Below are 22,293 nucleotides of genomic sequence, written 5' to 3'. Positions count from 1 at the left end.
TACCATCTTTGTTAGTCCACCTAACGTTTAATGCCATAAAACATTTGTTTTCTTTGATAAGCAACACTCAGCCTGTTTGCTTAACTTAGTGTCTTTTATTGTGAGTCCCTGTCGTTACATAATGTTATCCCTACTCCTTAGATAGACTCTCCGGTAGGGTTAAGCTGTTTACACCCCTTTAGGATAGAGATCTGATTGTTACTATAACAGTGATCACCTTACTTTTTCATAGAGCGGTGCACTTTTCCTGAGCAGTTGCCAGTGAGAGGTTGGCTGACTTACCCAGTATTCACGGGTAAGTCCCCCCTTGTTTGACAGCATTCTGTCATCAATTAATTGATTTAACCTTGTTTTTGTGTGTGAAACACCGTTTTTTTCAAACTAGTGGTTTTTGGGTCTCTTTCAGGTGGTCTTTACTCATGATGCACTTGACTTAAGGAATTGGACCCAGAGTATCCTTTTCTGGTTTTCTTGTACGCAGCAGCTGTTTCGAGTCCTGACGAAAGCCGTGCCATATCTGTAGGCTCTAAGGCTGAAACATGTTGACAACTATCACCATCATCATGGTCTAAAAAATTGCTGACTACTGGTGCACTATCATTTTAATTTTAGCCAAGGACGCACTATGAACAAAGCGGTGCTCTGACGCTCTTGAGCTATTTTTACTTTCACTTGCACTTTATATCACATAATTATAAATAACAAAAATATATTTTTTCTGCGCTGCGCCCTCACTTATACCACTAGCTCGCCATTGTGGATTTAGTACATCCCACTTATTTGAACAACAAAACATCCGTGAGCTCCTCCCTCATAGAGAGGGAGTTGTAGCCCCCAGAGGAACGAGGGGTTTCCTCTGGGATTGGAGAATCCCAATAATGAAGCATGTCACCTCTGGTGAGTGAGGGATTTCGTCCTTTTAAGGGATATGCCCATTATTGTTCTTAGGCGGTGTTTCACTTGTGTATCTGGGATCCTTTGATCCACTAATGATATAGTAGTTTTTTACATTTTGTAAACTTCAGATTAGACCCCAGGGTTTCACTTGGTTGTTGATTCAGTATTTTTTGGAGGAACAAACCCTGTGTGGTCTTCATAAATATTTTCCCTCAGACCCTCTGGTTGTCAAACCATTATTTGTATTTTGTAGTGTCAAACACACCAGACATTATTTTGACATTACTCCTAATTTAAAATGTAGTGTAGGTAAATTAATCACTTAAAAACACAGAAAATAAAAGTATCCCCTCATTCATAAAAAGATAGTGTTCTTGTCTTAATAAGGGAAATGTTAGGCTCTTTGCATGTTCTTTATACTTCTCCTTTGTCCTTACCAACAGAAGCCTGCCTTTTTTGGATATTCACATTATCCCTGAAGGGGATAGCCTTGGTACTGAGCTATATAGAAAAAATCTATGGCCAAGAATTCCTTACTATCATATCAGAGCTACCATCCTAAATCCTTCTGCGAAAATTTGCCATATGGGCAATTTTTGCAGATAAGGAGGAACTGCTTCACGAAAGAGAATTACAATGAACATGCGAAGAGCCTATCCTCTCAACTTCCATCTGGTGTAATCCGTAGATCTAAGAAAAGAGTGGCTAACAACAACAGAGAAGCCCAAATTTAGATAGCAACGCCTAAAGAGGCCCAGCCCGGACTTACTTGTGTCAATACATTTTGTAGTTACTCTAACCAAATCAAAAGGAGCATTCTGAAACATTGGAAGATCCATTGGATATGCACTGATCCCCCAACCATTATTTGCTTTCAAACGAAGCGCCAACATCAAGGACCAGCTCATTCATACCTGACCAAGATTGAAGAAGTAATCCAATCAAGAGACAGTATGGGTCTTACCAACCATTAAGGGTCATTACCCTTGTGGTTCTCTTCCAGGGGATCCTCATCAATAGTCATAAGCACTGAATATTCCCGCCCATGTGCGGGGACCCCGGAAATAATAAAATTATATATGTAAAAAACATACATATATACAGCTCTGTATATGTATAAACATATAAGCAAATGCAGCTCCCATAAAAGGCTAGGCAATGTAAATATACACATCCAATAACACACATATATATATAATTATATATATATAAAGGTATAACAATACACCTAAATCTCTTTTTTTTTTTTTTTTTTTTAATGAGGTAAACACTCATGAGAAAGCAAAAAATAAAGAGAACAAACTGTGGAAAAACACAGATGTACAACACATTGCCAGCCTGCAGGCTGCATTGCAATATAATACCATAGAGACTAAAAAGCCCTGTACAGGTAAAAACTGGCACCGTGCCTTTAAGGCAGCCCTGACTTCCATATCCCATCATGCCTCAGGGGTGACAGTTAGGTCAGTTGTTCTTTCTGGCTCCTTCAGTCAGGACCCTGGAATTCAGCTCTCTTCTTTTTTGACTCTTTAGTCAAGAATTATTACAACTTTAAGATTTTTTTGGGCTTCTTCTTACAACTTCTGTGAGGAAGTCAGTATCCTGTGTTTTTCTGACTGATTTTTCAGCCGTTTTGTCAGAAAAATGCCTTCTTTATTTGTTCCATGCCCATCTTGTGGAAAAAAGAAGGCTGCGTCAGACACACATGAGGTGTGTATCATCTGTCTGCCGGACTCTCACTCTCCAGCAACATGTCGTCATTGTGAAGACCTTTCCAAAAGGACTTTAAAGGAGAGGGAGAGGATTAGGCTGTATGGCCTAGCAGAACGGTCGACGTCGAAGCAGTTGGTCCCTGTTTGCTCCCCATCGACGTCGGGCTCGGCGTCGAAGACTCCAGCGGCGGGATCGTCGCGGAGAGGTGAGGAGTCAAGGGGAAGTCATGCTGCAAAGAGAAAATCGTCGTCGACTTTAGATTCAGCGTCGAAGCGGATGCGTTCGACGTCGACGGCGTCTAAAAGCTCGGCGTCGAGGTCTCGGCGCCACAGTTCAACGTCGAAAAAGCATCTGTCGACGTCAAGAGAAGATCGATCGACGTCTGCACAGAGATATCGTTCGTCGTCGAAAGAAAGACATCGTTCGACGTCGAGGTCGGCGAGACATTATTCGACGTCGCGAGAAGTACGTAGGCGATCTCCACAGTCGACGTCGAGACCAAGATCGCCGTCAAGATCAAGATTGCCGTCGAGGAAACATCGTTCGACGGCGAAGAGGCTTTCGACGTCGTCGGAGCATTCGACGTCGAGACAAAAGTCTCCGTCAGGAGTGACGTCGAGGCAGACGCCTCCGTCAGGGCCGACGTCGAGGCAGGAGCCTCCGTCGGAGTCGACGTCGAGGCAGAGGCCTCCGTCGGAGTCGACGTCGAGGCAGAGGCCTCCGTCGGAGTCGACGTCGAGGCAGGTGCCTCCGTCGGAGTCGACGTCGAGGCAGGTGCCTCCGTCGGAGTCGACGTCGAGGCAGGTGCCTCCGTCCTCACAGGTCTCCAAAGCTTTGGTGAGGTACATGAAGCCTCCGTCGAAGATAATCTCGACGTCGAGACAAGAAGCTCGGAGCCTCGAAGATTCGAGTCAAAGATCTCCGGTGATAGGCCTATCACCGTCGAGGCAGCCCTCTGTTGAGGGTACGCAGGAGGTTTCACATATTCGCCTCACGATTCGACCAGTCTCAAGGCGAAAATCTCCTCATAGACTGATATATACAGCTCCGGAGTCACCGCGTATCATTTCTATCTCGCCTTCAGGATCAGAGGGCTCAGGTTCAAGGTCAGGATCACCAGAGCTTGTACATCAATCTCCAGTTCCTGCAAGAGAAAGTTCGCAGGAGGAGGACAATGCTGTGCCTCAAAGTCCCGTAAGGGAGATGCCTCAGGACCCTGCTATGACAGACACAATAAAGACATCGCTAACAAGAATAAGGGGCGTGGTATTCCCAGCGACACCGATCAGACCAAGATCTCGAGAAAGAGAATCCCGAAGTCACTCTCGAGCACCAAGAAGGCGATCCAGGTCTGCCTCCCTCAGAAGAGAGTCGACCAGATCAGAGAGAAGGCGCCGTAGGACCCCTTCTACCTCCCCTTCTTCCAGATCATCCAAAAGGGATTATTCACCGACACTCTCGGAGACGCCACCCTCTCGGGTATCTCCGGTAGATGATATTTCTACATTTCAAGAAGTGTTGTGTAGAGGAGCTACAAAATTAAGTATCCCTATGCCGGTTCAGGAGACCACCGCATCCATAATTTTTGAAACTCTTCATGAACGCACAGTGACACGCCCGTTATTGCCATTAGTCCCCGGTTTGCTACAACCGGTAATGGATATCTTTCTCACGCCAGCAACCACCAAAACGGCGCCGGCGAGAATTCTAAAAAAGTACCGTCCAGCTCCGGAGGATCCGCTATTCCTTAAAACAGATCCTCCACCGGACTCTGTCATCACCGCCGCTGCCAGAAAGACGCATGCAGTAGCTGGATCTTCAACGGTGCCACCAGATAAGGACAGTAAAACGCAAGACTCCTGGGGGAGGAAAGTTTGCGGCTCAGCATCCTCAAGCTTGAAGGTGGCAAGTGCCTCGGCGCTTCTGGGGCGCTATGATAGGTCACTATGGGACTCTCTTCAGAGGTTCATTGAAAAAGTTCCATCAGAGGACAGACGGGACTTTGAAGAGATTTTGCATGAGGGGAGTCTGGTTTCTAACCAGATCATAAGTGCAGCGGCGGATGGGGCAACACTGGCAGCGCATGAATATGCACATGGAGTCACAGCCAGAAGAACATCCTGGCTTAGATTGACGGCCTTGAAACCGGAAGCGCAGGCAAGAATTTTAAATCTGCCTTTCTCCGGTAGTTCTCTTTTTGGGTCCCATGCAGACGAGGAAATGGCCCGTATGAAAGCAGAGCTGGAGACCATGAAAGCAGTCGGGCTTGAAAAGAGAAAAGAGTTTCGACGCCGCAAGGGAAATGACAGGCGCAATTACCAACAGAGGGTTCAAACCCCTCATTGGCAAAAGAACCAGGACCAGCAAGGTCAAAAGAAACAGCAATACCAGTCCCGCAAGCCATCCAGGGGACGAGGTAACAACAGGCAGTCTAATGCTGGAAACAAAGCACCGGGGAAGCAATGAGAAACCGCTTCCTCCGATGCTGTCCACCGCTCCGGTGGGAGGAAGTGTTGCGCATCATCTTCCAGAGTGGCAGACAATCACAAAGGACAAGTGGGTACTCAATATACTGCGTCATGGGTACTCGCTTCGTTTCAGAAGTCACCCCCCATCGATTCCTCCTGTCAAGTCATCCCAGCATCTAAAGCAGCTCAGAGAAGAGGTAGCGACGCTACTACTCAAATCTGCAATAGAGAAAGTGCCCATAAACCAGAGAGGAAAGGGAGTTTACTCCAGATATTTTCTCATCCAAAAGAGGAGTGTGAAGGTGGAGTTCAGACCCATTTTAGACCTACGGATACTGAACAAGCACATAAGAAAGGAAAAATTTTGCATGCTGGCGCTCCACCAAATATATCCTCTTCTCCGGATGGGCGATTGGATGTGTTCACTGGACCTTCAGGATGCATATTTCCATATTCCCATCCTAAGGAATCATCGAAAATTTCTCAGGTTTGTGGTAGGCAACGCTCACTATCAGTTCAAAGTCCTCCCATTTGGCCTGAAGTCAGCTCCTCGAGTATTCACAAAATGCGTGGCAGTAGTAGCGGCTGCTCTGAGGCGCGCAGGAGTCTTCGTCTATCCCTACCTAGACGACTGGCTAATAAAGGGCTCATCACCACAGAATGTGCGGACACAGCTGTCGCTATGCCTGAACTTATGTCGCAGGTTGGGTCTCAGAGTGAATGTCAAAAAGTCCAATTTTTCACCAACGCAGAGGATCCACTACCTGGGTGCAACTATAGACTCCGTAGTAGGAAAAGTGTTTCCTTCGGAGGAAAGACAGTCATCCATTATGCTAAATGGCAGACAGATTATGACCAGCAATCTGTCGTCGGCAAGGCAAATCTCATCTCTGCTAGGGGCCATGGCATCCTGCATCTTCCTAGTGCCCAATGCCAGGCTAAGGATGCGTCCTCTCCAGCAAGATCTCGAGGACAAATGGGATCAAAGGAACTCCCTGTGGGAAGAAAAGGTTTGCCTCTCCTCTGCAGCCAAACAGTCAATCAAGTGGTGGCTGAAGCCAAGGAATCTGCAAGTGGGGATCCCCTTCCATCAAGAGCCCCCAACTCAGACCTTAATCACCGACGCATCCCTTCAGGGATGGGGTGCGCATTTTGGGACTCTGCAAACTCAAGGACGGTGGTCCAGCAGCGAGCAGTTGTACCACATCAACATGCTGGAGCTCAGGGCGGTCCACCTAGCCCTCAAAGCGTTCCTACCTGCGATAACGACGAGTACCATTCTAGTACAGACGGACAATACCACCACAATGTACTACCTGAACAAGCAGGGGGGTACTCGATCCAGAACGCTCTCGCTGGAAGCTCAGTCCCTGTGGCACTGGATCCTAGCAAGGAACATCTCATTGAAAGCGGTGCACCTACCAGGAGAACTCAACGTGCAAGCAGACTTGCTCAGTCGGCATTTTCAAGAGCCAGAGGACTGGGTAATCAACGACGAAGTGTTAGAAGACATCTTCGGGGAATGGGGGCGCCCGCAAGTGGACCTCTTCGCGGACGAGCAAAACACAAAATGCCGAGGCTTCGCCTCAAGATACCATCGACCAGGATCCCTAGGGAATGCCCTTTTGATCAATTGGTCAATGACATTTGTGTACGCTTTTCCGCCTCTCCCACTAATTCCCAAGGTGGTGACCAAGCTACAGAATTCATCTGCCAAGATGATACTCATAGCACCGGACTGGCCGAGGCAGTGGTGGTACACGGATCTCCTACACATGTCGATCCGCCCCCACAAGCGGCTGCCGTGCAGGCCGGACTTGTTATCCAAGATGCAGGGGAAGATTTACCATCCCAGCCTTCCCTCGATGAGCTTAACAGCATGGCTCCTGAAGTCCTCCAGTATGGCCATCTGAACCTCCCTCAAGAGTGTATGTCCATACTGAAGGAAGCCAGGAGGCCTTCGACAAGACACTCCTACTTCTGTAAGTGGAAAAGATTTTATATATGGTGTGCTCAGCATCATTATGATCCCACTAAATGCCAGGAGGATGTAATTTTGCCCTATCTTCTACATTTAGCAAGGGCAGGGTTGAAATTTTCATCCATAAAGGTTCACCTAGCAGCCATAACAGCATACAGGCGTTCGCCTTCACAGCAGTCATTTTTTAAAGTGCAGGTAGTGAAGGATTTCTTGCAAGGACTCAAGAAAGTCTATCCCCCTGTTAGACCTCCCTCTCCTTCCTGGGAGCTAAACTTGGTTCTGTCGAAGCTCATGGGTTCGCCTTTTGAGCCTATTCATAAGGCTACCCTACAGCACCTCACATGGAAGACAGCATTTTTAATAGCCATCACTTCAGCACGGAGGGTCAGTGAGATACAGGCCCTCTGTTCTAAAGAACCCTACACTGTTTTTCATCTAAATAGGGTGGTGATGAGAACTCACCCTTCGTTCCTACCCAAGGTGGTATCGGAGTTTCATGTAAACCAAGCCATCTCCTTACCAACCTTTTTTCCCAACCCCTCCTCTCCGGCAGAGAGGGCGTTGCATTCTCTGGATGTCAGAAGGGTCCTAAAATTCTACCTAGATAGGACTAAGAATATCAGGAAATCTGACCAATTGTTTGTGAACTATGGTATTGTCCGTATGGGCTTTGCTGCATCCAAACGTTCCATTGCTAGGTGGATTGTTTCTAGTATTACTTTGGCCTACCAACTGGCTCAGAAACCATTGGGGGCGCGCCCTAAAGCGCATTCGACAAGAGGAAAAGCGGCTACCGCGGCTTTTCTCAATAATGTCCCACTCTCCGAGATCTGCAAGGCAGCCACTTGGAGATCTGTCCACACTTTTACCAGGCATTATTGTCTGGATTCGGACACCAGAGCAGACACTCAAGTAGGACAAGCCTCCTTGAGGAATCTGTTCCAAACATAATCATTTTCATGATTCTTTTTCTCCATGGGTGATACAACCTTAGTTTCATTTGCCTGCTGGTGGAAGGGGAGCTTGCTACTCTATTCAGTGCTTATGACTATTGATGAGGATCCCCTGGAAGAGAAGGGTAAGTTACTTACCTGTAATCCTAGTTCTCTTCCAGGGGTATCCTCATCAAAGTCATAAGCAACCCACCCACCTCCCCAGGCAAATGAGAAGAGGTGTATTATTCATTATGGAAATGATATATCTTTGTGTTTAGGACTACGGTCCCGCAAAGAACAACTGACCTAACTGTCACCCCTGAGGCATGATGGGATATGGAAGTCAGGGCTGCCTTAAAGGCACGGTGCCAGTTTTTACCTGTACAGGGCTTTTTAGTCTCTATGGTATTATATTGCAATGCAGCCTGCAGGCTGGCAATGTGTTGTACATCTGTGTTTTTCCACAGTTTGTTCTCTTTATTTTTTGCTTTCTCATGAGTGTTTACCTCATTAAAAAAAAAAAAAAAAAAAGAGATTTAGGTGTATTGTTATACCTTTATATATATATAATTATATATATATGTGTGTTATTGGATGTGTATATTTACATTGCCTAGCCTTTTATGGGAGCTGCATTTGCTTGGAAAAAATGATATATGTTTATACATATACAGAGCTGTATATATGTATGTTTTTTACATATATAATTTTATTATTTCCGGGGTCCCCGCACATGGGCGGGAATATTCAGTGCTTATGACTTTGATGAGGATACCCCTGGAAGAGAACTAGGATTACAGGTAAGTAACTTACCCTTCATGTGCCGTGTGCCCACAAACTAAACAGACTATGTTGATTGCTATTGGTACGCAAAAACCATGGATCCTGTCCTGACATACCAACTGTAACAGTGAAAAGCTCATTTACTTGATTGTCTGCCCATGTGGCTTGCGCTACGTTGGTATGACAAAGCGTAAGATTAAAACTAGAATCATGGAGCACAAGAGTACTATCCGGTGCAGAAAACAAGCTACAAAGTTGGCGAATCACTTCATGGAGAGAAACCATTTGCCAGAGGACCTGAAATGGACAGTCCTTGAACAACCATGCATCCTACCACATGTGACAGACATATCGAAGTTTTTGTTCAGACGTGAACAACGATAGGTGCATAGACTGAAGAGCGATAGCACCGGGTTGAACGATGATATTCCATGGGCCACACCATAAAATGAATATCTGTGCAGTTCGCTGTAATGAAGAGAATGAAGGAGTAAATCATACACGAAGGAGGCACCATGCCACGTTACCGAACATTGAAGCATCATACAAATTCTGTGCATCTTAGGAATTGCCATGTATCTGGTCCCTAAACCATCTTGTTATGGATGACTTATTAGGTATCATGATTGAATATCATCCCAGCTCAACCAATTATAATGAACAGGATTCTGTATATTATGCTCCAGAAACCACTTTTACCATAATGAGGGGCGCTTTACTTTTTCATTATCTAGCTCACAGATTTTAGTAACAATGAGCCTCTTTTTGTGTCCTGACACTTATGAAACATTTATGAGACCACACTCCCCTTTGACCATTATAACTATGTACTATGCACGACTATTAAGAGGACTGCATCACACATATTGCTCAGTTCTCACAGACATTTCATTTCAATAGAGCCTTACATTTACATGAACGTTTGTAACTTTTCATGTATGATAATACACAGACTAAAGCTCGAGTTAAAGAATACCCTTCGCAAACATGCTACTGTTCTCTGAGCAGGCATGCGCATAGATACTTGCCGAGAAATTAAGCCCATCGGGCATTTAACCCCTTCGCCGTGGCAGGAATTCCGCCGCGGCACTGGGGGGGGTTTGGGGGCAGCGCGGTGGCGCTGTGCTCGTGACGGAACCGCTCCGTCACGAGCCACGGTTGAGCTGTGCTCATGACGGAGTGGTTCCGTCACGACTCCGCCCTCTGCGCTAATCGCCCGCACAGGCGGGGAATTAGCACCGTGTGGGCGGAGCGGCCGCCAACGGCCGTAGCATGACGGAACCACTCCGTCATGAGCACAGCGCAACCGTGGCTCATGACAGAGTGGTTCCGTCATGAGCGGGGAAGGGGTTAATAAGACAAGCCCTGATTATGAGCCTCCCTGGTTACACGCATGCGCAAGACAGACTACAGCGATTTACACGCGCTTCATAGGCTTATTTAAATCACTATGGGCATCAGTGTCGGTACCGCGGGTTTCGATGGAGAGGTGAGTTCAGAAGTGGCGCGTTATTCTATTTTCAAATGGCATTCCGTTTTTAGAATGGAACTTAGTTTTGTGGTCGGACTCCCCTCACTGGGTCTGAATAAGGTCACGGGGGTTGCATAGTATTTTTCTTTGAGATCATTATATCAAAAAGGAAGGTGTGGGTACGCTTGACCTCCCTGTGAAAACGATAACTATTTGACTTTGTACGTGAGGGTATATAGATTACCTATAGGTTGCATATTAGGGTCACAAGGGTAGGAGCAGCACGACGCGATTCCTCGTATGAAATAGGAAGGTCAGGGTATGCTTCCCCTCCATGTTGAATACGATATAAATTAAATTCTGAGGCAAGGTGGTATCGACTTTTCCCTACCATTAGTGGATTCAGTAGTCATAACAACCACTCTATATAGTGACAGTGAGTTTAATTTATTGTTGCATCTAGGCAATGACCCGCGAGAAGTTCATCAAGACGCAACCATGCTTGACACTTGTTCACACGTGCAAAGTATTATGGGTTGCATCAAGTGTGTCTCCTATATATGACACTAACACTGATACCATACCCGTGGTGACGAGTTCCACTTGTTATATCTGACTATACTGATGCTATAAGGTGTGTTTTCTCTAGTGGGAGAGATAGATCGGCACTTTTGACATACAGTGCTTACATTACATACACTAAATGTAGCATTTATATAATGGTGGGTCTAACCTTTGATGAATTCCCCACATTATTACTTTTGGATTTGGACATCGTCTATTCATTTTCCTTATAGGCATGTGTTAAGACAGGAACACTATCTTTATGAGTGGATACTTTTATTTTCTGTGTTTTTAAGTGATTCTTTTACCTACACTACATTTTAAATTAGTAGTAATGTCAACATAATGTTTGGTGTGTTTGACACTACTACATCCTTTTTTACAGTGCCGGCCCCCTTCCCTGAGCTGTTGCCAGGTTGAGGTGAGGCTACTTAGCCATAACTTTTGGGTAAGTGAAATAACTAATTAGAATATATGCGAATTGCATTACAGAGATGGAAGAAGAAGTATCTCACTTTCTCCTGTCTTGTTAAACTGTGATCATGTTTTGAGTGACAGAGTGATATGTCTTCTTTTGTTTTTCCCCCCTTTTTTGTTTATGTCTCACATCTATTAGGTACAAACAGTAAATCTGAGAAATGAAAATGGCAGGATTACTGGTTTGATATTCAAGCACTTATCACTTTTACTAAACGTTAGCAGCAGCATTCTTTAGGTCCTGACGAAAGCCTTGACACCTCTTGGGTAGACTTGGCTGAAACATGTAGACCTTTTCATCTAACACAAAGCAGTTTAAATCCATACTGCTTTTGCACTGTCTTTTAATCCTGTCAGCAGGAGCAAGTTATTAAAAAGTTTTTTTTGTTCCTTCTAGGCAGTTTTAATTTCACCACCTTCACAGTTTGATGTAATTTTTGTTGCACTGCACTCTCACCATTGTTCTCCTAGCATCTCTCATCTGTTGGATTTAGTATATCCTAGATAGAATAGGAATACCATAAACATCCCTAAGCTCCTTCCTCTTAGAGAGGAAGTTGTAGCCCTTGGTGGGACTAATTTTTCCGTCAAGAGGAGAATGCCAGATGATGAAGCATACCACCTCTGGTGGGTGAGGGATTTCGTCCTGAAAGGAATTTCTCCCAAAGCTAGACCATATGAGACTCTGGTCCGTCACTCTTCATGCTCACTTTGCAATTGTAGACCCAAGGAATTGTTTGTGTTGAATATTTCTGTAATGCACCTGTTGAAATTGGTCATGGTGTGGAAGGATCTTATGAGGGATAGAGGATGAGCTGGGTGTCCTCTGCGTAGGATATGATGTTTAGTCCGTGGGTTCTGACGATGATGGCCGGGGGGGAGGGTCATGTAGGTGTTGAACAAAGTGCGGCTGTGGAAAGAGCCTTGAGGGACACAGCAGATGATATTCTTAGGTTTTGAGGTGAAGGGCGGTTGGCAGATTTTCAGGGTTCTTCTGGTGAGAAATGAGGAGAGTCATTTTAGAGTGTCTGTTTGGATTCAGATATGGTGAAGTCTCTTGATGAGGGTGTGATGGGATACAGTGTGGAACACAGCTGAAAGGTCGAGGAGGATCAGGGCGACCGTATCTCCCTCATCAAGTAGGGTTCTGATGCCATCTATTGCTGCGATCAGGGCTGTTTGGGTGCTGTGGTTGGAGCGGAATCTGTATTGGGAGGAGCCCAGAAGGTTGTTTCTTTCTAGGTGCCCCGTGAGTTGACCGTTGATTGCCTTTTCAAAGACTTTGGCAGGCAGCGGGACCAGGGAGATGGGCCGAAATTTCTTGAGCTCGGTAAAGGGGTATTTGAGAAGGGGTTTGACTTGCGCATGTTTCAATGGTTCAGGGAAGGTGGCAGATGTGATGGATGCGGTCAGGATGGTGGCACGTTCAATGCTGATTATCTAGCTCTTGGGTTGTAGATGTGGTAGGGAGAGGGGTCCGCCGGTGCTACTGAGTGGACAGAGTTCATGATGGCTGCAATTTTGTAGGTGGTAAGCTGATTCCAGGTGGAGAGCTGGGGTCAAGGTTCATGTATGATGGAGCAGGAAGGCTGAGGGTGACATTGGTGGTGGGTTGGGGTCCGAAGTGTTTGTATATGGTGAAAATCGTATTTCACCCGACAATCCTGGAGCGATACCACTTTGTCATCACCATGCGTTAACCAAAGACACCAGGCTACATGTGGTTTGAAACAATTGAACGTACTCTCTAACATCGACTTTTGAGTAGCATCTAGAATCTTCATAATCTGCATATTCAGTGCCAGCGTGTTGAGCATTACACAGCGTCAACAACAGACGTCAGCCTGAAGGCAGTTTTAAACAAACCTTATTCGTTCTCTGCCTTCGACCTATGAGCAGCAAAGAATTTCATTATATTTGGCTCAGTGTGTACCAGTTAATCGAGTGCTACACAGACTGTTGTGGCCGGTACATCAATTTCTGGACTCGAACACATTCTGATTCCCTAAAGGAATACACATCCGTAGACCTGATATAGGATTCGAATACGTTGTCTATCAGCTCTGGTAGTCTATTATGAAGATTTGTAGGAACTAAATCTCATTCTTTATAAATACATAGATATTGTTTGTGGCTTTTGCTGATGAAGGCGCAGTGTGCACTGAAACGCACGTTGAAGAAGACCCATCTCATAGACACTGTTCGGTCATCTCTGTTATTATAATCATGTTATCAAATTTATTTAATTTTCTATCGTATTCAATTGTGGATTTCATGTAGTATGTCAATTTGTATTCATGTTGTCTCCTTAGAAATTGTATTTGTTTGTTTTACAGTATTGATGAGTTATATATATGTCTAGAACTGTTTTTAAAATGAGATTAATAATAAAAGGAAACTTTTTCTAAAAGGTAATGTCTGTAGTTGACACAGAGTTAATTGCATCATGTCTGTTCTTGATATGAGTCCTTGACTGTTCATGACCACATGACTGCCTTGGAATTTACCTTCAAATATGGTGAAAATCGTGTCATGAAAGAAGTCTGCCAAGATATCGCAGTGTTTCTGGGAAGGGGTGATGATGTTTTCAGTGATTGAAGGATTGGAGAGCTCTCTGACGACGTTGAAGAGATCTTTGCTAGGTTTGGAACTGGCTTCAATACGGTAAGCGAGAGCTCTCCTTTTGGTCTCTTTCAGGAATTGCTGGTATAGGTTGAGGGAGGTCTTGAAAGAGGCATGGTCTGTAGGCTCTTTGCTAATAGGCCATATTCTCTTGAGATGCTTGCAATTCCGTTTGGTGGTTCTCAGCTCTGTGATGCAATAACTTGCCTGTTTGGAAGAAATCTTGAGTTTAGTGAATTGGACGGGGCGGTTCTCTCTGTGCAATTGGTGATCCTTGCAGAGAAATCTTGACTGCCTGTTCTAGGTTGGCTGTGTTGGGCTGAGTTGAGGGCCTCGGATCATTGGCCCTCAGATACTTTGCTCCAGTTTGGGTGGGTGGTGCAGGGTGGCTTGGTGGAGGTGATGAGGGGTCCTGCAATGGTAAAGTGTACAATGACGTGGTCTTTCGAGGTAAACTCAGTGACGTGGAGGTACTCAGTCGCTGGTCGTGAAGATAGAATTGAGTGTGTCCCCTCCGGTGTATGCAGAGTTGGTAACAAGCTAGGGAGGCTGATGTACATGCTTTCGAGGATTCAGGTGGTGCTAGTATTGCTGAGGTGAAAATTGAGGCCACCGAGGAAACTCCAGTGTTGGGAGTCGACGGCGAGCGGGCGATAAATTTGAGGATGGCGTCACTGAAGCTGGGACGAGATCCTTATGGTCTGTAGGTGAGGGTGACTCTGATGGTGGTTTTGCAGTCGGTGTGCAGTTGGAAGTTGAGCTGGTCAGTGATTGGTGTGGGTTCGTCTGCAGAGGTGGTGCAGTGGGTGGTTTCTTTTTGGATTATGGCAATCCTCTTCAGTGTTTTTTATTTGGTTTTGGTGTTCTATTTTGTAGACGTCTGGTGTCATGGGGGCAAAGTCGGGCGTGGATGCAGAGTGCAGCCAGGTCTCGTTGAGGAAGACAACGTTAGGGGTGAGGGAGGTGATGGCATCCCACATCTCATTGGTGTTGTTGCAGAGAGATAATGCGTTGAGTAGGGGGCAGTGAAGTTGAAGTGAATTGGTCAGGATTGGAGTGGTGGTGGATTTTTTTGTCCATGCAGGTTCTTCAGTGATACAGGTGAAAAGGCAGTTCTAGCACATGAAAGGTCCTACTGTGGTTGGATGGAAGGTGTGGCAGCAGTTGTAGTGGGGTCCGGGGTCCAAGGCTTGGAGCTCAGCGGCTTGCCTTGGTGCACCTTTGGCGCGTCTGCACTGCCGCCTCCATTAAGGAGGTCTAGGGAGGGGCACTGGGTGGCGAAAAACATCAAAAACGTCAGGAACAGATCAAGTGGTGAGGCGGGCCGGCTTGGCGAACCAATCACAGTGAAAAGCAACAAAGTATCAACACAGAATCACAAACAATGTTACAACAAGGCTTGTACTATTTTTAACCCTTTCTATGCTCATGACGGAGAGGTTACGTCATGAGCCACGGTGGATGTGTGCTCATGACCGAACTGCTGTGTCATGGCTCCCACACATAGGGGAAGCGCTGGTGCTCCCCCCCATGGGCAGCCCATCTAGCCCCCAAAAAGGGGGATGGCAGCGAAAGAGTTTATGCTGCCACCCCAGCACGATTGCGCACAGCGTCACGTTCATGCAGCATAAATGCCCCCACTAGGCACCAGGGATATTGTTTCTAATTGCTAGGAAGTGATCCCCTGGGGCAAGGGTCACTGCCAAGGGGGTCAATATTTTTTGGGATGTTTTTCTGCTTGGCCTATTTTTTGGGCCTTTCTGCGCAGAAATCCCCACTAGGCACCAGGGATATTGTTTTTAATGCATCGAAGCGACCCCTTGGGCAAAGGTCGCTTTCAAAAGGTTAATATTATTTTTGATGTTTTTCTGCCCACCCTGGGGGCAGATTGGCCTTTTATTTTGGCCTTTCTCCCCCCAGGGGAGGTAGAAAACCCCATTAGGCACCAGGGATTTATTTTATTGCAGATGGAAGCGACTCCTAGGCCAAGGGTTGCTTCCAAGGGGCTTAAGTTATGGTTATGTATTTTCTGCCCCACCATGGGGACAGATCTGCCAGTTTTTTATGGCCGTTCTGCCCCCAGGCGGAAGAGGTCTGAAAACCCTACTAGGCACCAGGGATCTATTTCTTTTGCAAGGGGGCACATTTCTGCCGGCTGGTTTCTGCCCCACCTGGGGACAGATCAGCCTGGCTGAAAACCCCACCAGATCCGTTGGGCAAGATCACCCCCCATTTTTCTCGCCCCTATTTAAAGGCCCATTTAAGAAGTGACATAGCATGTTATAATGCGAATTGTATTATTTCTTCTGAATTGCAATTGTAACTTTTTATTTTTCCTTTTTGTTCTAGTTTAAGGCTTTTGCTCTTTAGACTGATGTTCCAGGTTGCGGTTTCGTTACTGGTGGTGCTGCAGTTTGTGTAGTTGCATGTATTTGGTAAGAGACTTTTTTTGTGCTATTTACTCTGAATGAATTTCATTTCCCTGCATGAAGGTGTTTTTTGCAAATGGTGTAATAATAGCAATATGTTTGGCTTCTGTTTTTTGAGTGTTGAAATCTTTTTGCATTTGTGCTCGATGTGTATTTTGTTGTCCTGTGAGTAATTGGTTTTGTTTCTTCTTTCTAGTGGGATATCGCTGGTTTTTGCTGTGTCGCAGAGTAGGTGCTGGTGAGTGTAGCTATCTTTGGCAAGTGAGTCATTGCTTTTGGGTGTATAGATCTTTATGGTAAAGTCACACTTTGTTTATTACTTATTTTGGAGTGTTAGATGTAGTTGACTTGCTTGTGAACTCTCCTATCTTAGAAAGGATTATGGCTAGCCGCAGGATTACTGCTCAGCAGGTTGTTGGTATGCTTTTTGAGTCTTGCTCTGACCATAGTTCAGAGACTGACTCCGCATCTGAGGCAGAGGAGGGAGTGGAAGATTCAGGCAGTGAGTTTTCGGTCCACGAGGAATCATTGGATGATGAAGCTACTCTTAGTGCGGATGAAGTGCCTGTTTTAGAGGAGGACATTGATGTGCCAATAGTGCAGCAAGAGGCATCTGGGGTGCGGCCTGGGGCTGCAAGGCTTCCTCTTGGAAGTGCTGAAGTCTGGGTTGCCCCAGGCATGGTGCAGCCGGCATTGCCAGACTTTACTGGTGTTCCAGGGTGTAGATTGGATACTGAAAACTTTTTGCCGATACATTTTTTCCAGTTCTTTATGGACGATGTATTTTTGGCAGAGATTGTTGAGCAGACTAATTTGTATGCTGAACAGTATTTGAAAGACCACAGTGCCAGCCTTAGGCACCTCTCTGGAGCTACCCGGTGGACTCCCACAAATCTGGATGAGTTGAAGAAGTTCTTGGGTTTAAGTTTTTTGATGGGCTTGCTAAGGAAGCCATCGATGTCTCACTATTGGTCTACTAGTCCCTTGATGGCAATGACTATATTTCTGGCAGTCATGAATCGTGATAGGCATTTGCTTCTGCTTCCGATGCCGCATTTTGTGGATAATGGTCTAGCGTTGCCACGAGATCACCCCGATTGTGACCGTCTTTTTAAGATTCGGCCTGTCATCGATCACTTTGCTGATCGATTTTCTGAGATCTATGCTCCAGGGAAAGAAATAGCAGTGGATGAGTCTTTGGTCTTGTTCAAGGGCCGCTTGGTTTTTAGGCAAAACATTCCTAGTAAGAGGGCACACTATGGAATTAAGATGTATATGCTGTGTGACAGTAGGACTGGATATGTCTCTAATTTCAGGGTGTACACTTGTAGGGATTCCAGGATTTAGCCACCTGATTGCCCGTCCACTTTTGGAGTGACTGGTAAAATTGTGTGGGAACTTGGTAGAGGACTTTTTAACAAAGGTCACCATTTATATGTAGATAACTTCTACACTGGTGTGCAGTTGTTCAGGGAATTGGCCAAAGTGGACACTGTTGCTTGTGGCACAATCTGCTCTACCCGTAAAGGTTCCCCCAAAATAACTCATTTGTCAAAATCTTGTGCGGGGACAGTGCGTAGCAAAGAACTTCTAGCTGTGAAGTTTTCAGACAGTAGAGATGTCTACATGCTGACTACCATGATGAAAGCACTTCACCTGTGACTGGGGCGGGGTTGCTGAAGCGCGCACACCTGTGTGCATTTTAGACTATAATAGGCACATGGGTGGTGCTGATAGAGTAGATCAGCGGTTGGAACGTTACACTGCTCTTCGTAAAGCTTACAATTGTTATAAGAAGTTGGCTATCCATCTTTTCCACTTGGCAACCTTTAATGCTTTTTTGTATTTAAGGGTTGTTGTCCTGAGTCAAAGTTGACTTTTGCTAAGTTTCAGGAGTCTATAATAGGCAGCCTTGTTGTAGTGGAACAGACACGTATTCCTAGAGTTGGAGTTGTGGAGGATGTGGCTAGATTAAAAGATCCCCACTTTCCTGATCACATTCATTCCATGCCCTTAAAAGACTTTCCCGGTAGGAGATGTAGAGTCTATTGGCGAAGAGGTACGGAAAAGGAGACTTGTATGTACTGCCCAGAGTGTCCTAACCCAGCGCTGTGTGTGCCTGCTTGTTTTAGAATGTACCACACACTTAAGAATTTTTGGGAGCATTCATGAGTGGTAAAGTGAACTGCCTGGTCTGTATTGTTTTATATTTTTTGTTCAGTTTCAAGGTTGGCATTTGTGCAATGTATTTAGTTTCAGATTTTATGTTAGTAGACTTGTATCTATTTACAATTTGTTTGTGTTTTCTTTTTTGTATTAAAAAACCCTAAATGTAATTGCAGTGTGTGTAGGCTTGCGCTTGGCTGGTGGTGTGAGTGGACTGGCCTTTGGCTGGCAGAGTGTGTGGACAAGCGCTTGGCTGGTGGTGTGTGTGGACTGGTGCTTGGAAGGTGGTGTGAGTGAATTGGCGCTTGGCTGGCAGTGTGCCTGGATAGGTGCCTGGAGTGGCACTTGGCTGACAGTGTGCGTGGAGTGGCGCTTGGCTGGCGGTGTGCGTGGACTGACGCTTGGCTGGTGGTGTGTGTGGACTGGCGCTTGGCTGGCGGTATGTGTGGACTGGCTCTCATCTGGTGGTGTGAATGGACAGGCGCTTGGCTGGCAGTGTGCATGTACTGGCGCTTGGCTGGCAGTGTGTGAGTAGTGACTTGCTGCTGGTCACTAAACACACAGGTAGCCAAACGCCAGTCCACGCAATCCATCAGCTGGTGTGGTTGCTGTATCAGACGTGTGAAAGTGATGGGCCCTTGAATGGCGCTGTCTGCTGATGTGAGAGTAGTAATGTGATGGGCCCGCGGCTGGTGGTGTGAATGGTTTTTAATGTGGCACACGTATGAAAGATGTATGAATGGCCTGTAAAGAGGTTGGTACCTTGTCGTGGCTTTACAGCTCACGAGCTGAGTCAATGGTTCAGTTTCTCGTCCTTCCAATTATTAACATTGCATTTCCTGTTTGTGAAATCTCTTGTTAATACAGTTGTATATACTGAACCATCACTCACCCTCATGTGAAATCCAACCGGTATGTATGTGTGCTTGAGGAATAGATGGTTGTGCAGTAATATTTGTCTTTTCAGCCAAGGTGTACAATCCACCTAAGATCAACCTACCAACTGTAGATATGGTCGTAAACAAAAGATCCATGGGAGTACATAGTGATGTCGCTCTTGTGGATCCGAACAAGTTATCTTACCCACAGTGTCCTGCAAACCTCAAACTTTGACTGTCACATTTTCCATGCATTACTGTGCCAAACTTTTCACGCTTCAGAAAGAAACAACAAATTTCCTACCACCCAGCATTTCCCCAAGTATCATGATAGAAAGGGTACCTCACTTGTGTGGGTGGGCCAAGTACCTGCGGCAGGGAAGGGCCCAAAACGTATTGTGGAGACATCAGAATTACCTATTTTACAAGGACCTGGTTTTTCAAGGGGAGGGGGTCACCGGAGTTTGTGGCCCCGGGCTCGGCGGCCATCTGGGTAAACTTACCAAACCCACACATTTCTGAAAACTAGACACTGAGGGGAGTCCAAAGAAGTATGGCTTGCGTGGATTCCCCCAAAGTTTACCTACCCAGAATCCCCTGTAAACCTCACATTTTGCTGAAATAAATCAATTTTTTCTCACATTTCTGTGTGGGAAAGTCGTAGGATCACCAGGCTGACACAAATTTCCTCCCACCCAACGTTCCCCTAGATCTCCTGATAAAAATTGTACCTCGCTTGTGTGGGTAGGCATAGTGGCTGCAACAGGAAATGGCCCAAATCGTACTGTGGAGACTTCAAAATTACCTATCACAAAACTCTCTGCTTTGGTAAGCGGGTCTCATGAGTTTTTGGCCCCAGGCTCGGCAGCCATCTAGGGAAACCTACCAAACCCACACATTTCTGAAAACTAGACACCCTGGGGAGTCAAATGAGGTATGGCTTGCGTAGATCCCCTAACGTTTCCCTACCCAGAATCCCCTGCAAACCTCAAATTGTGCTGTCAAAATCACATTTTTCTCAAATTTCTGTGTTGGAAAGTTGTAGGATCACCGGGCTGACGCAAATTTCCACCCTCCCAACCTTCCCCCAGGTCTTCCGATAAAAATGGTACCTCACTTGTGTGGGTAGGCATAGTGGCTGCAACAGGAAATGGCCCAAATCGTACCTACCACAAAACTACCTGGTTTTGCAGGGGGGCACCTGGTTTTTTTGGACCCAGTCTCAGCGGCCATCTAGGGAAAACTACCAAACCCACAAATTTATGAAAACTAGACACCCTGGGGAGTCCAATGAGGTATGGCTTGTGTGGATCCCCCAAAGTTTCTCTACCCAGAATCCCCTGCAAACCTCAAATTTAGCTGTAAAATTACCTTTTTCCATACATTTTTGCATGGGATCACTGTGCCAGCACAAATGTCCTACCACCCAGTGTTCCCCTTGTTCTTCAGAGTAAAATGATACCTCCCGTGTGTGGCTGTCCAATGCAGAATCAGCTAAAAACGTATTTCCTTTCAAATGTAGGGCTTCGAATTCTCGGTGCTATACCCTTAATCCCTATGTTTTAGGCTATTCCCAGTCACAGGCCTTTGGCCCACCCACACAAGTGAGGTATCAATATCCCCAGGGTGTCTAGTTTTCAGAAATGTGTGAGTTTGGTAGGTTTCCCTAGATGGCCGTTGAGTAATTGACCCACCCACACAAGTGAGGTACCATTTTTCTCTGAAGATTTTGGAGAATGTGTGGTGGGTGGAATTTTGTGGATCTACGCAGATTCCAGAACTTTCCACCACAGAAATGTGAGGAATTTGTGCGTGTGTTTTTTTTTTTTTTACAAATTTTGAGGTTTGCAAGGGATTCTGCGTAACAGAACCAGGTGGGAGCCAGACTTGTCACCCCATCCTGGATTCCTCTGGGTGTCGTGTTTTCAAAAATGTAAAGATTTGCTAGGTTTCCCTAGGTGCAGGCAGAGGTAAGATTCAAAATCTGAGCATACTTGTGTGCATGAACAGTGATTTGTAACTTGTCAGAACTGTTTTTAAATTGCACCGCTTCGCACTGAACTTTATTTTGTACTTACCTTCTGCCTCTTCACCCGCGCTGCTCCCCGGTCCACCACGGGTTTTACCCCATTGTTGTGGAGGGAGTAGCCAGCATCTTTCTCTCTCTCCCCCCCCCCCCCCCCCCCCTTTCAGGGCAGGTTACTGGAGGGTACGGAGCCCTAGGGGATACTTAGGCGATGTCAGTCTCTTCACGCAGCAGCCGAGCATGCAGCGCGCCAAAGGCACGCCAAAGTCAAGCCCGTCTGTGCCCGACCGGGCCCAGGGGCCACAACCCCTGCATGTTTTTCTGGAACTATTAGATCTTACAGTTCCCAAGAGCTACATATGCTGAGAAAGAACTAACATGAACTGCTTGCACTCTCTTTATGTGGCAAATAAAGTCTTCCACTGCCCTCACTGTGAATTTTCCTTCCAGCCATGCTTCAAAGCTGAGAAGTGCAGTTACCTCACCTCTGTTGACGATGTTCCTCCTAAATTGTAGATCGTTTTCTAAATACTCCACTGAACTTGCCATCCTGCTAGAAGAATTAAAACCCGATGCTCTCTTTCTAACAGAGACTTGGCCCTACACAGAGGTGGACCATATCCTTATTCAAACCCTCCCTCCCGGGTATTTAACACTCAGGGCCCATCGTAAGATGGGTAGAGGTGGGGGCATAGCTATTGTTTTTAAGGACATTTTCAATTGCCACATCACAACAGACCCAATACAGGACTGCGAAAGCCTGACCTTTTCAATTGATTTCTCTCCAACTAACACCTTTTCTGGTCTGCTGATATATCGCCCCCCAGGCCCACTAGGGCAATTCTTTACTGCCCTGCCTACCACTGTTTCCACCTTAGCCTGT

This window comes from Triturus cristatus, chromosome 4_2, assembly GCF_964204655.1.
Source record: "Triturus cristatus chromosome 4_2, aTriCri1.1, whole genome shotgun sequence".
Lineage (NCBI taxonomy): Eukaryota > Metazoa > Chordata > Amphibia > Caudata > Salamandridae > Triturus > Triturus cristatus.
This window is presented reverse-complemented; position numbering follows the sequence as displayed.